A 14,943-nucleotide genomic window follows, 5' to 3' on the forward strand; every position below is an offset into this window, starting at 1 on the left:
ATTGACATAGCAAAGTAAATTCTATTTTAGCCAAATATATTCACACATCAATAAATAAGTGCACACATACACACATAAAAATGTCTTAGAAATTTACAAATAGTAACCCTTATCTGAACATCTCTCACTTCCCATCAATGGTGGATAAAACATACAAATGGAAAATTGTAAATCTTTTTATTTTCTTCACTTATTTTTAAAATTGGTGACTACTTTTGAAGTTTCTTATGAGATACAGTAACATGTGGTATAGAAACGGAAGCTTTGAAAGGGATGAGAATATATTTGCAGATTATTTCATATGTTTATTGATAAGTAGTGACCAGTGAGTGAGGCCAGGCACTGAGGAACCATGGGACTCATAGACCTTGCACATGTGGGAGGTCCCATTCTCACGGAGGTGATAATTGAAGGATTCAGGTGTGTCTCAGAAGAGGGGACAGCAAAGATCTCCCTTAGGCTTGAATACAGTTTGTCCCCACAAACATGCAGGTTGAAACTGGACCACTAATATAGCAGGATTGGGAGGTGGGGCCTTTAAGAAGTGATCCAGCCCTTAAGAGAGCTCAATGCTTTTCTTGTGAAACTGGATTGTTTCTTCTCCTGGAAAAAGGTCAGCTCCTTTGTCTTCTTCCTCTCTCTGCGCATGCCAGTAGCCCCTCTGCTCTCCAGCTGAGGCCCTCACCAGAAGCTGAATGTGTGTCAAGACCTCATTGCTCTCTGAGCTTCAGCTCAGATCGTGGTCAAAAGAACAATCTTCCCTTTATAAGTTACCCAGTCTCCATTTGTCTGCTAAAATAATAAGAAACAGACTAAAACAGGCTTACAGATGATGGGGAGATACTTCTATTGGGAGAAAAAGCAAAGCCCTAGCTTTTCATTTAATTAACTAGTGATGTGGGAGAGCCACTGAGTCAATCCTGAGAGGAGGCGATTTCCCGCTCCATGGAAAACTTAAAAGATGTTTAACCCTAAAATGCCTTCCAGTCGCAAAATTCTGCCATTCAGCATATTTTTTGTTTAGATTTTTTTATTTATTTTATATATGTGAATACATGCTGTCTTCAGACACACCAGAAGAGGGCATCAGATTCCATTATAGATGGTTGTGGGCCACTATGTGGTTGCTGGGAATTGAACTCAGGATGTCCAGAAGAGCAGCCAGTGCTCCTAACCTCTGAGCCATCTCTCCAGCCCCCACTCAACCTATTCTTCATCACACATGTGTGATTTCTATTCCTCAGTTTCATCCCACACTCCAATTGCTTTCTCATTTGTCCTAAAATGCTGGTTCAGTACAGACCAACCATTGTCTTAAATACCATACATAATATTAACTTATTTAACCTCCATAAACCCTCTATGGGCTAGACAACACCCAATGTTATACTCAATTTATAGATGAGGAACAAAGTCACAGAATGGTCTATGAATTACTTTGAGCTCACACTGCTGATCCGAGGTAGAAAGTAAACATTCAGTATCACACAGCAAACTGTAAAAAATGAGGCTAACAGAATGACTTTCTGTTGTATACAATTTTTAAAATAGAAGTTAAAATAGAAAACATAATCATGTGTAAAAATACGCTGTATTTAGAGAGTTGCCCTATATCAGAGACTATGAGTCATGTGCACTGAAGATACCAAGAACACAGCTGTACTCCACAAACTTTTCAGTCTTGGACAAGAAACTGTTAGACATTCAACCCATTGGATCCCAATACAGTGAAGGAAACGAGAACACAAAGATGTGGAACACAGAAAACTTCCTGCATCCAAAGACACAGAGGGGTTGGTTCAAGCTGCCTAAACACGGTGCCATTGCTCTGGCCTTGAAGAATCAGGAACACGTCAGCACTGGGAAATGGTTAGAGCAACAGCATTACATGCAGGCAGTATAACAGAAGCCACTGCATAGATGCATAACGGGGGCTTTATGTGATAGAGTGTGGCTACGGCCAAAGTGTGTAGGTGGGATGTTAAAGGGGATGCCAGTAGGGTGGCATGTTAAAGGGGATGCCAATAGCTTGACTTTGCAGCTGAGAACAACTAACTACTGGAAGATACTAAGACAGGCGTTGCATATGAGCCACTTTCAACAGACAATTCTGCAAAACAGTCCTGAAATGGAACTGAGGAACTATGCAGAGATGCATTCCAGGTGCTTCATGGCTGCAGGACACAGAAACCCTTGGCAAGGAACTCCGGTGGGAAAAGAGTTAATGCAGGGGTCCAGGGGAGGTACAATACTAAATACAGACCTTTGGGGAGAAAAAAGAGTTATCTTGTAATTTTAAACATAGGGGCTTAAGAGATAACCATGTCAGTTAACCCTGACTCCCTATAGGTTTCTTGTTCCCTGTCTTTTGTTTTCCAGATCCTCTTACATCATGCTTCCTTTGTCTTCAGCTGTTTTGGACCTCTGGTGAATAACACTCACAAAGGTTCATCTCGACTGTTAATTTGATTGGCTGTAGACTCAACTAAGAAGGTCACCTGGGGGAAGGCACATGTGTAAGGATGTTTCCTAGGAGGACTAACTGAGAGTAGCAAGCCTGCTCAGAATGGGTAGCACCTTCGGCAGCGGGGCTTCTGCTGCTGCTGTCCTTCCTGGACATTAGAGCCCAGATTCTCTTTCTTCCTACACTGAAGACCAGTGGCTCTCCATAAATTGTCCAGATTTCAACACACTTGGGGACTGCGAGGCATCCATGACTGTGGACGGACTAGCTACTTGGTTCTCAGCGTCCCCAGTGTGCGGCAGCCATAGCACATATCCTGACAGACAATCTAAGAAGTCTCCTTTGTAGTATGTAGCCATTCTACCAGTTTGGGGGCACTAGAATAGAGGTTCTCAGCCTCTGGGTCGCGACCCCTGAATGAGTTGACCAGCCTTTTCACAGGGGTTGCCTAAGACCACCAGAAAACAGAGATGTTTGCACTATGATTCATAACAGTAGCAAAGTTACAGTCGCAAAATGGCAACAACAATTTTGTATTGGGGTGGGGAGGGTCACCATGGCATTAGGGACTGAAGAGAAGGTTCACCGCATCAGGAAGGTTGAGAATTGCTGGATTAAGGCCTGGTGAACGAACACTGGGCTGCAAAGAGATCTCGACCCACAGGTTGAGAACCTGTGCCTTAACTATTGTAACCCCAGTAGTGGCATCCTAGAAATGCTGCTGACCCAGCCACAGACAGTTCACAGTTCAAGTTCCATTACTAAGGTGTCCCCTCAGCAGCAGGCAAAGGGCAGTTTTGCAAAGCCCCAGCTCCCTTGAGCCAGAGCTGCTTCTCCCTTCCTTCGTCACTGAATATTACACAGAGGCCATGAAGACTATAAGAAACGCACTTCTGACCTGAACAGCACGAGCCGTTGCTTGGACCTGCCCACCCAAATGTCTACTCTTGCCGATTTTCTACTTGAACTTGTAGAGTATAACTTTAAAAATGACTCACTGATGATATTCCATTGGGTCTGCTCATTAAATTCCATTTCTGAGATATGTTTTCTCAGGATGGGAAATTATTATTTTTTTAATCAGCAGTAATTGGCAATCGTGAGGAAACACTTGTAAGCTGGAGGCAGAGTCAGTTATTTTCCCGAACACAACACCAGTAACTCGGTCTCATTAGCAGACTTCTGAGGCTCTAACTCCAGGTTTGCTCGCCTTCTCAGAGGCAAAGCAAGCTTCCTCCCCACACCGGGCTGCAGCTTCGCAGTGCTCCATGGAGGGGGAGATATAGGTCAGCAGCAGGAAGTAATTGAATTTCAACACAGGAGGCACAAAGTGCCACTTTGGAAAGGGAGCCTCTTGTTATGTCCAAGTGTGTCTCTGACTCTAATGGCATTATCTCCCTTTAAGAGAGGTCATCTGGACCCCAGGGGCAGGAGGAGAGAAGACCCCCTTGCAGCTACCTTTACACCTCCACTCTCCTGGCTGCCAATCTGGAGCCAGAGCATCCCTGGGCTGAGAGTTAGTCAGTCAAAGGCCACAGTGAGCAGCCAGGAGGAGCTAGGACTCCGCTGACTGCTGCAATACAGACATCAGCACAACGGTAGTCATCGGGGACCTTGTGCACAGAGAACGCTTTGAAGGACTTCAGGATGACAAGGTGACACCTGTGATCTGGTCCTCTTGGACACTGAGACTCAAAGCAGATGCAGCCAATTTTAGTGATCCCAGAAAAGACAAAGCAACTCTAACGAGGTGCCAAGCTACTGCACGATGCCCCCAAGGGACTGTTCCTGCTCTTCAGCCTGGCATGATTTAAAAACAGCCACGACAAGCAGCTTCCGGGAAAGACACACTCAAGGGCAACTCCAGTTTCCTTTTTAAAGTCACCATTTCTAAAAGTACAAACTCAGTCCATATTAATTGTCGAAAATACATCAACTAAAGATGAAAAATCTTAAAATTAAAATCTCTTGTAGTGCTCGCTTCGGCAACACAGATACTAAAATTGGAGCGATACAGAGAAGATGCTGAGCAAGGATGACACGCAAATTCGTGAATCGTTCCATATAAAAAATAAAATAAAATAAAATAAAATATCTCTTGTAATTCCAAGACCCAGGGATGCCTACTGGAGTAGTCTGCTAGTGAAACTATATACCCTCAGGAGCACACATGTGCACACTTCACCCTGTATCTCTTTCTTCTGTAACATAAAATGGTCACATCCTATTAGCTCACAATTGACCTTTGTTAACTTAGGGATATGTTCCTGTACCATTACACTTTTCTCGATATTATTTTTAGTGAATGTTAAGGATCCAAAGGCAAATTTTTCTTTAAAAAAAAAAAAAAAAACAACAAAAAAAAAACAAACAAAAAAAACCATACTTACATGAATCTATGCCATGCTGTGGTTTCCAAACCACTCCCAGCTCAGGGCAATGGCTGGCCAGACAGACATCGTTTCAGTCGAGGGACCTTGGCATTCAGTTAGACTCTGCAATAAGCATCTCCTCTAGGACTTTGCATTAAGCAGTGTTTTAGTGCGAGCTTGAGACCACCAAAGACATCCTCATAGTAAAAAATAGTAATGACAATGGCTTTAATAGCAACATTCCATGGGTGGTATAGAGTGCTCTGTGCTCCTCATGAGAGGCCTAATTTAATCTCACCAGCTCCCTTTATGTCAGAGGTTCTTCCCCTTCCTAATGCTGCGACCCTTTAATACAGCCCCTCACATTGTGGTGACCCCCAATCATAAAATTATTTTCGCTGCTAATTTATAACTGTAATTCTGCTACCGTTATGAATCATAATGTAAATATCTGTGGTTTTCTGATGGTCTTAGGCAACCCCTGTGAAAGGGTCACTCAACCTCCACAGGGGTCATGACCCACAGGTTGAAAACTACTGCTCCATATTGAACTGTTTAGGGTCTGTTGCTGTTGTTTATCTTTATCTCCATAAGAAATCTGTGAAACTGAGGTTTGTAAAAGCTGAGTAGAAGCCACACAAACACATAACAGACTAAGGACTCTGTCTCACGTAAACCAGGAAATTAAACACTTTGTACAATTCAATTTTCCCAAAGATTTCTACTCCTCAGAAATGGAAGGGCGACCTATGTAGCAATTAACTAACCCCATGGCATCTGCTCAACAATAGGTCAGATGTGGGGAAAACTTGCATCCAACTTTATTCCCATTAATGAATGGAGTCTTTTATCTTCCTTCTACTTGGAGCTAATGATGGGACAGACTAAAACGTTCTGTTCCAAGTGACTTCAAGATTCAAAAATAATCTCATGCACCAATTTTGTCTCAGGATGATGCCCTTCACAAGCTCACGCCGCCCTTTAGTGGCAGAATTCCAGAGAATCCCAGCACATATGTATGCACAGGCAGCAGGGCTCAGCCTCCACAGGGCTTGTGGTTTATAGGCCCAGCCTAATTGGCCTTAACATTAGATGGTTCCTGCTTATAGAATGGCTTCTAAGTCTATAAGCCCTTGCTTCCTTAAAGTAAAAGTCACAAACCTCAGATAAAACTTAACCCTTAGTGTTTTGCTTTAAATTATTATTTTTTCCTTGTCCTGGAAGATCCAGAATAAAGTAAGGCCAAGATGATCAAAGCAAACAGCAGCCCTTAATCTGTAAATAATCGCTTTGGCTTCATGGCAATCAGGCAAACAGTGGGAAACAGCTGGCTTAAGATGAACGTGACAACCTATTAGCATTCAGAGAGAAGTGATTTCTCTCATCACCGTTCCTGAAGATGCTGTTGCTATGGCAACCAGTCCCTGCATTCATCCTGCATCCAGTTGCTAAAATGACAGCGAAGCTGGCCAGGGTAAGAGAAGATCATTCTCACTATCTCAGTGGCTGCCAATCACATCTGTAAGGTGGATTCTATAGAACTACCCCCTACAAACCCCACACGTTACCTGTGGTGAAATGCCTCTCCAGCCGACTTCTCTAACTTGGATCTTCCACAAAGGCTTCAGAATCCGTTCATTTCAGTGCACCAGCCAACATTTAACTTAAAGAACCATCCTATGCTTTGGGGACAGCATTTTAGATGTTCTTTCTTCTGGATATTGCTATGTTAGGTTTATGTGTGTGATCATGGTTTATTCCTCTGGGCAATGATAACCTTCAACATGGCATCTGGGAAGAGGGCCACAGCTGTTTCCTGATACTTGCTACACTGTTCTCAGTCTGCAGAAACGTTAACCATGAAGCCAGTTCCTTTATTTTTACCTTCTGCCAGCAACATACCTGGATTCCAAACATACCCTGAACATCAGTTTAAACCATAAACCAAGGTACCCCCGCGCCTCATGGTGGCTGGCATGCCACCGACAGGTTGAAATTTCCCCCTTGTCTAAACACTCTCAGACAAGGATGTCTCTCAGATGGAGACAGCACTTAATTCTATTTTCCGAAGTAAGTGCATCTGAAGACAGACTGTCTTGGGTGACCATCTCTGCTAATCTTAGAGCACTTCAACGATGTTCTCTCCCTCAATTCCATTGCAGCAAGAACAGTATCTGCATTCACTGTCCTGTAAACAAACAATCAAAAAACAAAGAAACAAACAAGGGGTAGTTTTTAAAGTTTCTTGTGAGCTGGGACCTCAGTGTTCAGGGAAGGCTGACCTTCACTTGTAAACAAATTACTTTCCTGCCTCATGCTGTGGAAGACTTATGAAGAAGGAAAAGGAATTATGTTTTCAAATGGTACGGTCCTCGGTACCCACTGATTCTGGTAGCTCTTTGTCTTCTATCACTAAAGGTCAAGGCAATTTCTGCCCTGTTCAAACATTACACGATAAGCTTAAATAAGTTTCTGATAGTTCACAACGTTTTCAGCTCTGTGCCCCAAAATAAAAAACGTGGGATTTTTTTTTTTCTTTTGCCGCGTGTGAGCTGGCCACGCAGAGGATCGCCAGCAGCAGCGTGCTCCCCGGGCCTTTGTCTAACCACAACCGAGGGGGAGCCCCTGACTCGGGATTTGCAGCTTTGTTAATGCAGGGCTCTCTTGGGCCCAATCATGACCCGCGAAAAAGAAAATTACAATAAACCCATTAGAATTATAGCTAATGGTTGTTCGGGACACAATAAGAGGCCATTTAAGACACGATTTGCATGTATAGTCTCATTTGTTCCCCCCCAGATGTTTTATGAATTAAGTAAATGCCATTATTGTCCTCCTGCTTGAGAAGCTCAGTGACTCCCCAACAGAGACAGAAAAACCCCAATCACATTAATGCTAAAACCCGATGCCTCCTTTAATCCTAATGCTGGCAACTTTTTAGTAGCTCTTAAGCACAAAGGCCCCTTCCCCTTTCTGTCTCCCTGGAAGGAGGCGACAATCAGAGCCTAGCTACTCAGGAGGAACCAGTGTGCCTTTCTTGAGTGCTCAGATCTTCACTGATGAGGACAGGGGGCTTTTGATTGCAGAATGAGGAAGTTCCTGCTTTCCAAAGTTGTGCTACACTGTGGCGTTTGTCACTTCCAGGAGTCTCTGGGATACCATGGCCTCTTCCATGCAGCTCCGATGACCAGCCGGGTGAGGAGCCTTCTGAGGTTCTTGTCTCTCTTCCTAACTGCTCATTGTCCTACAGTGAATGCCTCACAAGGCAGGCTGTAGAGTTCCCTTTTCTAAATGTTGACACTGAGGACTCCACATACATATCACCCAAAGAAGAATAATGACTTTTCTAAGTATGTAAGTAAAACTATAAATTTTTTAAGAGAAAGATACTTGCTGATGAGGGTACATATGTCACGGTTCCAAGCCTTTGTAATCAAAGCTGACTGCCTAGGGCAAAATGCATGGCTGTCCACATAAGGGCTTCTTTTTAGCTCTCAAACTTAAAAATCTTACAACCAAAAGCTAGAGCTGGCTTTTTTTTTTTTTTTTTTTTTTTTTTGGTTTTTTGAGACAGGGTTTCTCTGTGTAGTCCTGGCTGTCCTGGAACTCACTCTGTAGACCAGGCTGGCCTCGAACTCAGAAATCCGCCTGCCTCTGCCTCCCAAGTGCTGGGATTAAAGGCGTGCGCCACCACCGCCCAGCAGAAGATTCTTTACGATGTGTTTTACTCATACTCATCTCCCCACCAATTCCCCAAGATTACTGATTGATCCCTTCCCTACCCACTTGTCTTTTTGATGTATAAAGAAACAACCATTTCTTAAATATGCTTGTTGAGTCTAAGTTAGGCTGCCCATGTATTCTTGGATGTGTTGCCATCCACTGGAGCACCGTCAACCTTCCAGAGGCTACACCCTTAAAGAAAACCAACTCCCCCTCTCCAGGCAGCTAACAATTGGCAGTCATTCCTCAGCTAAGGTTAGGCATTCATGTCCACCTCCCTTCTCCATGCTAACATTTGCTCTGAATTGAACTTCACAGATCTTGTACTTGCTGTCACAAAGGCTGTGAGTTCACCTGCGCAGCTGCCCTGCTGTGTCCCTAGGGCAATTTCTTTGTAACCATCCTCCACTCTGGCTCTTGAATACTTCCTACCCTGTCTATTTCAATGATCCTGAGTTTTGGGAGGAAAGGATGTTGTAAGTGCCTGTATTTACTTACCAGGCTAAGGTCACCTGATATGATTGGCCAAGAAATTAAATTAAGCTAAAGAGAACACAGCAAGACTGAGGGTGTGACAGTTTCATTGACTTGTTATACCCTTATCAGAAACAGAATATAGTGGTGATTGTCAGGACCAATACAATAGTAGTTGTCAGGATATAATGACCATTGCAGGCTGTGGAGGGCGCACAAGGTTAATGTCTAAGACCAAGTGTCCTGCCAACCTCCATGCTTCCTTGTCTTCAGAAAGAGCATACAGAGGAACACAAAGTAGCCTGAAAACTTCACTGCCTGAGGAAGTGGCTCGGTTTCTCAGGAACTGAAAGGCACACAGTGGTCCAGGAACCATGAGCTCTAACCTGAAAACTCTATGAGGCATGGCTTTCCTCATAGCCTGGCCTCTAGGACACGCCAACTTCATGATTCCCCACAGGTGTGGTGTAGGTGTTCTATTTATGGCTGAGCATCCCACATTTGGATTCTTCTTAAAAATTAAATTCTTGTTTATCCCAGAGTCAATATAATATTCTTCAATAGCCCGAGTCATTTGTTGCTACTCTCTCTTAACTTCAGTAATCACAACTATAGACTCGGAAAATGAAAAGAACGAAAGAAACAAAAAGGGATGGTGATATGTTCTTCCATTTACTGAAGAAATAGATGTTGGACCAGTCCTCCAGGCACTGCCAGCTCTTAACATAGTCATATAACAGGATCCCAGGAGGGCCAACCTGACCCCTGTCATTCATCCCAGGGATCTCAAGAAAATGTAGAGCCTACAGTGGCATGTTCAGGGCTACTCCTACAGACCCAAAGAGAGGGAAAGATGTTTCCTGCAAGTGGGGTTCAGCAGAGGTCAAAGGAGAAGAAAAGATGGCTTGCCTGAGAAAGGCAAGAGAACCCCTGTGTTGTACCACATTCTGTGACAGCTTTGGATGAGTGTTAAGGAATCATGGGAGACCTTGAAGAAAGGAAGTGTTGTGAGCTTCTCTATTATGAGAAAGATCACTCTGGCATCTATGTAGTCCCCAAATAACAGGAATAACAGAAGGGAGAGAATGAGATGCAGAAAGACCAGGAAACGGCTATTTCCATAACCTGAGGCTAAGAGCATTAAGCTCCTCCCTTTGTAAGTTTCAAATTGCGTTCTTCTCATTCAATATTTGTTATTTTGTTCAGTGCCTGGCTTCCTCACTAAACAATGAGCCCATGGAAAAATAAACCATGACTGGTTTTCACTGATACATCTCACCGTTAATACCTTCCATAAACAAACAAAAACAAATGAAATCCATATAGAATTGTTTAAGTATGTGTGACATCCTTTTCTTCTGGAAGAGGCTAAACATGTAGAGACAGAGACAGCCTTCCATATGCAAAAGCTCTGCAGCTGTGGAGTCAACCAAGCTCGTGTCAAAGACATTTGAAAACTGTTGAGTCTACACAAATATATCATGTTTCCTTTCTTATCATTCTTCCGTAAACAATAAAGCATAGCAACTTTTTACACAGCACTTGTATTGTCTAAGATGTCCTACAAAGATCTATAGAAGATTTAAGAATACAGAAAGATGTGTGCATGTTATTGGCAATCACTGTCCCATGCCTTTCACATAAGGACTTGAATATCTGTTGACTTAGACATCCCTGAAGGTCCTGGGGCCAATCTTCCCATGGATGTCAAGAAACAAATCAAGATAGGTAAAGATAGGAAGATAGAGCTGGGCAGTGGTGGTGCACGCCTTTAATCCCAGCACTTGGGAGGCAGAGGCAGGCAGATTTCTGAGTTCAAGGCCAGCCTGGTCTACAGAGTGAGTTCCAGGACAGCCAGAGCTACACAGAGAAACCCTGCTGACTCGGGGGAAAAAAAAAAAAAAAAAAGATAGGAGGATAGAAATGTCTACTTTGATGGTTCGACGTTGTTTAATTCCTGGAGTTTGTGTTATGAAACCACCGTCCTTGTATCTATTTCTATAATATTAGTTCTGCTCAGTTTTTAAGTGACCGCCCTTTTTACAGATGAGCTGCCGAGATGCTCAAGGAAAGTGTCTTACCAGCATCATACAGTCAGGGAAGAACAGACTTGGAGCTGGACCTATCGAAACTGAGCATGACTTCCTGTTGGTCCTTAGATAGGACAGGGCAATAGAGAAAGCTCTGTGGACCTCAGGATCCCATGTCAGTTCCTAAACTGAGGATAAACATCCATACCTTTGAGAAAAGGCAGGACAGGCCAACTCCCAGTGTGAGTAGAATCTAGTGTCAAAAATTCCTTAGCGTATTGGAAGAAAATAAGTAAATGTAGTTAACTTAGATATATTCAACATGGAGAGAAAGGAAAGAGAAAAGACCATCCAGGTCTCGTGGCATACATATGTAATCCCTGAATTTGGGGACTGCGGGGGCAGAAGAATTTCAAGTCAGAAGCCAGCCTGGGCTACAAAACAAGTTTCTGCTGCTGCTGCTGCTGCTTCTGCTGAATAAACTACCTAGAAAAGCCAATAGAAAAATATTGCATAAGGCTTGAGCCTTCAAAGGCACCCTTGGAAAAGCCAACTTCTTGCTCATAAGTTTCTAGACCCTTTTATAACCTTAAATGAACACTCAAATCTATTCCCCATCTCAAGAAAGTCATCTCATTAATTATCATGAGTTGACTGAAAAATAAACCTTGACCCAGAACAAAAGCACATCTTTTATGGTAGAATTTTTTTTTTCTTCACTTCACATCTGTGGCTAGACTTTTAAATAAAAATGCATTTATCCATTGGGTTATAGATCTCACATTTTCTGAGTCTTCTGCTACTTGGAAAAAATGTATGTCTTCATGGTGTTTGGCCTTCTTAGAGTCTAGCTGTAACTAATTCTTCCCCACCCAGGGGTTTAATGTATTGTCTACCTCAAGGGAGAGATCTGAAGCTTGATTCTGGCTCCCTAGATCTCTGCAAGTGAGAGTTGCTGAGGAGCAGAGAACTGGTTCCTCCTCTCACTGTTCTTTAAATTTAGACATGCATCAGGCTGGCGTGGAAGGAGACTGGAAGCTAAAAATAGAACCCAGTTGGATAAGTCTGGAATACAGAACCCAGGGTAGACAGCAATGCCCCAACCCAGCCAGGAGGATTCTGGCATTCAAGTTCCCCGCTCTACAGCATACAAGATACAGTTGTGTCCTAACACTCACTGTGACCCAAGAAAACACAGAGAACTGTCTTCTCAATGGCACTGATTGAAGTCAGATAGGGCTAGTCCTTTCTCCAAAGCCAGTGAGAGTCCCTGGTCCTTAGAAAGACATGCATTTGTCTTGGACATGGAAAATGTGGCTCACATTCTGCTTCATTTTGACTACACGACTGGGTGCACATGTGCACACACACACCACACGCATGCACACACACTTTCTTTCTTTCTCATGTTCTGTCTCCGCCAAGCTGCCTTTCATATCCTATTCCCTTTTGCAACCATATGACCTCCAGCAACAAACAAGGGTCATTTCCTCAGTAAGCCAGGCTTTGATGATGCTGGGCCGTTTAGGTTGGAGCTGTGATCTGACTCCGTCAAAAGCCATATGGTTCTGAGAGAAAAGCAAGGAGTGGGAGCAGACCCACCAAGATCACAAGATCTGTGACTAACAGAAGCTGCCAGTGTAGAGGAGAGAGGAGATGAAGGCAACATTGGCTTTTTTTTCTTTTTTCTTTTATCTTATTGTTTTGGTTTTTTGTTTTGTTTTGTGTTGGTGGTGGTGGTGGTGGTTTTTTTTGTTGTTGTTGTTGTTGTTTTTTTTTGTTTGTTTGTTTGTTTTTGGCAAAACACCAGTTGAACACAGGAATGCCCAGAGGCAAAGGCAACTCGACTTACAATAAATAAATTAATACAACTGCCCATTGTTTCTGGCTCTGTTGTCAACACAGTAGACTGAACACACCTCCACTTGCAGAAAATCAGTACATGCAAGCCTCCAGATTTTATACTTAGGCATGTGCCCAGACTCCTGGGACCAGACAGTGTGGATTACTGGGACCTCATTGTCAGTGGTGTGTTAAATTGGGAACATAACTCACCCATCAGCTGTCCCTTGCTTCATGAGAGAATTTTATGTATCCCACCCGAGAATGGTTTAACTGGCATAATATTATAATCATAACAAAAAACAGTGATATCTTCCTGGGACTAAACAAGAGCATATTTTCCCTTTTGATGTTGCCCTATGCATGAAAACATGAAATGTTCTTCTCTGTATATTAAGATCCACAAAAGTTACTTTCTTGAGCCAGCCACCATGCATTGTGGTAGGAGATTAGGGGCTGGAGGTGGAAGCATCAAGGTTAGCATGAGAGAAACCAACTGGCAGAGAAAGAGGAGACTGCATTCCTCACCTGGGCTTATGAAGGAGCAAAGTATTACATGAGAAAAAAACTTTGGACCTACAAATGGGAAGGGTGGTGTTACCTGAAAGACCTGTGAAGGGCCACGCCCTAGAGAGGCGAGGCTTTGGGAGCTTAATAATCTACTTCTGAGTGCCTTCCCTGCCTTAATAACTATCTTTGTTTCTAAATCTAACTATACGTCTCTGGCATGATCTATTGTTCCAGGACACAGGAGCCTGGATTTGTTTTTTGCTTTTGGTTTTTTGTTTGTTTGTTTGTTTTTGTTTTTGTTTTTGTTTTGTTGTTGTTGTTGGTTTTTTTGTTTTGTTTTTGTTTTTTTTTTTTTTTTGAGGGGGTATTCGTTTGCTTGTTTGTTCTTTCCTTCCCTGTCTCCATATCTCTTTTTCAGATACTCTCTGACACTCTTAAGCTTCAGATTTTTGGACACCCTGGGATGTCTCACTGTCTGCCCTTCATGTCTAGTTTAAAAGGCATCGTTCTCTGTGTCGCCCTCTGGGCAGCTGTGGGATTTTCAGTGTCCCTACCTGCCCTGTTTGGAGATTTGGTTCTGTTTCCTCTGAGTTCTACTAAAATAGTCCTCCAGCTTTCTTCTGAGTCTGTTTTAATTGTTTTATTAACAAGATTAAGAACCCAAAAGGGAACCTCAATCTCCCCATAACACTGCCTTCACACAGCTACCATGCCTTTGTTTCCAGTGAACTTTTACTATAATATGTTTTTGCTGAGTCATGCATTATAATTTCAAAATATTCCATTTTTTAGCTTTAAAAATTCTTTTGGGGAGGATGAAAGACAATAACATGAAGAAAACTAGTAAAGTTAATAAAAAGTAAGTTGATTACAATCATCTCAAGCCAAAACTATTAGCTATAAAACTACGAGTCTTATACTAGCCCCTCACACACGCCAGGCAAGTGTCCCACTACTGAGCAACATACCTAAGCCTTCCTAGCCCAGCACTCTAATACTGAGGAACAGAAAATAGGCCAGCAGACAATGGCAGCTTAGAACTGGACATTTGTATGCTGCGTAAGTGTATTGCATCTTCTAGCATGTATGCTGCAGAGGGAAAGAAGAGAGGGTCCAGAGAGGTGGTTCACTGGTTAAGAAAACATACTCGTCTTCCAGAAGACCCAAGTTCAGTTCCCAGCACCATGTTGAGTGGTTCTCAACCTTCTGTAACTCTAACTCCAGGGGAATCTAACAAGTCAGGCCTCATGGACACCTGCACATGTGTGTACATATGTTTCCAAAACTCACCCCCACCCCCCCACCATTTAATTACATGTGTGTATATATGTATACACATATATATACATATATATGTGTATACATATATACACACATGTAATTAAAAGTAATTTAAAAACTAAAATTTTTGTTTTTAAAGAAAATCAAGAACACAAAATAGGTCTCCTAGTTTGGTAAGGGCAGAGAGTAAAGAAGTAATTTAGAGTTAATGAATGTAAAACCCAATCCAACAGTGAAAAAAATCCTA

The 14,943-nt window shown here is 42.7% G+C and overlaps 1 protein-coding gene and 1 pseudogene across 1 annotated transcript in view; both read left to right on the forward strand.

The window, feature by feature from the left end:
* The window catches only part of L3hypdh (trans-L-3-hydroxyproline dehydratase), a 642,804-nt gene that overhangs the window by 569,876 nt on the left and 57,985 nt on the right, over positions 1 to 14,943 (forward strand). The window lies entirely within an intron of this gene.
* LOC143437196 (U6 spliceosomal RNA) lies at positions 4,438 to 4,534 on the forward strand (annotated as a pseudogene).

The sequence above is a fragment of the Arvicanthis niloticus genome, chromosome 23 (genome assembly GCF_011762505.2).
Source record: "Arvicanthis niloticus isolate mArvNil1 chromosome 23, mArvNil1.pat.X, whole genome shotgun sequence".
Taxonomy (NCBI): domain Eukaryota; kingdom Metazoa; phylum Chordata; class Mammalia; order Rodentia; family Muridae; genus Arvicanthis; species Arvicanthis niloticus.